This window comes from Schistocerca piceifrons, chromosome 2 (genome assembly GCF_021461385.2).
Source record: "Schistocerca piceifrons isolate TAMUIC-IGC-003096 chromosome 2, iqSchPice1.1, whole genome shotgun sequence".
In the NCBI taxonomy this organism is placed as follows: domain Eukaryota; kingdom Metazoa; phylum Arthropoda; class Insecta; order Orthoptera; family Acrididae; genus Schistocerca; species Schistocerca piceifrons.
Genome location: NC_060139.1, coordinates 509,672,211 through 509,674,899, shown reverse-complemented (window position 1 = coordinate 509,674,899; position 2,689 = coordinate 509,672,211).

Here is a 2,689-nt window from a genome sequence, read left to right as displayed (position 1 = left end):
CTTGCAGAGTCTGCCACTTGAGTTTGCTAAACATCTCCGTAACGCTATCACGCCTACCAAATAACCCTGTGACGAAACGCGCCGCTCTTCTTTGGATCTTCTCTATCTCCTCCGTCAACCCGACCTGGTACGGATCCCACACTGATGAGAAACACTCAAGTATGGGTCGAACGAGTGTTTTGTAAGCCACCTCCTTTGTTGATGGACTACATTTTCTAAGAACTCTCCCAATGAATCTCAACCTGGCACCCGCCTTACCGACAGTTAATTTTATATGATCATTCCACTTCAAATCGTTCCGTACTCATACTCCCAGATATTTTACAGAAGTAACTGTTACCAGTATTTGTTACACTATCATATAATCATACAATAAAAGATCCTTCTTTCTATGTATTGGCAATAAATAACATTTGTCTATGTTAAGGGTCAGTTGCCACCCCCTGCACCAAGTGCCTATCCGCTGCAGATCTTCCTGCATTTCGCTGCAATTTTCTAATGCTGCAACTTCTCTGTATACCACAGCATCATCCACGAAAAGCCGCATGGAACTTCCGACACTATCAACAAGGTCATTTATATATATTGTGAAAAGCAATGGCCCCCATAACACTCCCCTGTGGCATGCCAGAGGTTACTTTAACGTCTGTAGACGTCCCTCCATTCTGTTTGCTAAAAACTCTTCAATCCAGCCACACAGCTGGTCTGACATTCCGTAGGCTCTTACTTTGTTTATCAGGCGACAGTGCGGAACAGTATCTAAGACCTTCCGGAAGTCAAGGAAAATCCATCTACCATGGAGCCTGTATCTAATATTTTCTGGGTCCCATGAACAAATAAAGCGAGTTGGGTCTCACAGGATCGTTGTTTCCGGAATCCATGTTGATTCCTACAGAGTAGGTTCTGGGTTTCCAGAAATAACATGATACGCGAGCAAAAAACATGCTAAAATTCTACAACAGATCGATGGCAGAGATATAGGCCTATAGTTTTGCGCATCTGCTCGACGACCCTTCTTGAAGACTGGGACTACCTGTGCTCTTTTCCAATCATTTGGAACCTTCCGTTCCTCTACAGACTTGCGGTACTCGGCTGTTAGAAGGGGGGGGGGGCAAGTTCTTTCGCGTACTCTGTGTGGAATCGAATTCGTATCCCGTCAGGTCCAGTGGGCTTTTCTCTGTTGAGTGATTTCAGTTGCTTTTCTATTCCTTGGACACTTACTTCGATGTCAGCCTTTCTTTTGGTTTGTGCGAGGCTTTAGAGATGGAACTGCAGTGCGGTCTTCTTCTGGAAAATTCCTCTTTGGAAAATGGTATTTCAGCTTTTTGCGTGTCATCCTCTGTTTCAATGCCATTGTCATCCCAGAGTGTCTGGGTATGCTGTTTCGATCCACTTACTAATGTAACGAAAGACCAGAACTTCCTAGGATTTTCTGTCAAGTCGGTACATAGAATTTTACTTTCGATTTCAATGAACGCTTCACGCATAGCCCTCCTTACGCTAACTTTGACATCGTTTAGCTTCTATTTGTCTGAGAGGTTTTGGCTGCGTTTAAATTTGCAGTGAAGCTCTCTTTGCTTCGCAGTAGTTTCCTAACTTTGTTGTTGAACCACGGCGGTTTTTCCCGTCATAGTTTTACTCGGCACATATTTGTCTAAAAGGCATTTTACGATTGTCTTGTCCTTTTTCCATAGACACTCAACATTGTCAGTGTCGCAACAGAAACTTTCGCTTTGATCTGTTAGGTCGTTTGAAATCTGCCTCCTATTACTCTTGCTAAACAGATAAATCTTCCTCCCTTTTTTTATATTCCTACTTACTTCCTTATTCAGGGATGCTGGAACGGCCTTATGATCACTGATTCCCTGTTCAGCGCTTACAGAGTCGAAAAGTTCGGGTCTGTTTGTTATCAGTAGATGTTATCTCCACGAGTCGGTTCTCTGTTTAATTGCTCGAGGTAATTTTCAGATAGTGCACTCAGTATAATGTCACTCGATGCTCTGTCCCTACCACCCGTCAGAAACATCTGAGTGTCCCAATCTATATCTGGTAAATTTAAATCACCACCTAAGACTATATCATGCTGAGGAAATTATTTGAATTGTATTCCAGATTTTCTCTCAGTTTTCTCAGTTCTCCCAGTTTTGCCACTAATGCTACTGAGTCGGGAGGTCGGTAAAAGGAGCCAATTATTAACCTATCTCGGTTGTTGAGTATAACCTCAAACCCATAATAATTCACAAGAACTATCCACTTTTATTTCACTACAGGATAAACTACTAGTAACTGCGACAAACACATCGCCACCAGTTGCATGCAATCTATCCTTTCTATACACCGTCTGTGCCTTAGTAAAAATTTCGGCAGAATTTATCTCTGGCTGCAGCCAGCTTTCCGTGCCTATAACGATTTCAACTTCTGTGCTTTCTATCAGCGCTTGAAGTTCCGTTACTTTACCAACGCAGCTTCGACAGTTTACAATTACAATAGCGATTGCTGCTTGGTCCCCGCAAGTCCTGACTTTGCCCAGCACCATTTAAGGCTGTTGCCCTTTCCGTACTTGTCCGAGGCCATCTAACCTAAAAAAACCGCCCAGTACACGCCACACAGCCCCTGCTACTCGTGTAGCCGCCTGCTGTGTGTAGTGGACTCCTGATCTATCCAGCGGGACCCAAAACCCCACCACCCT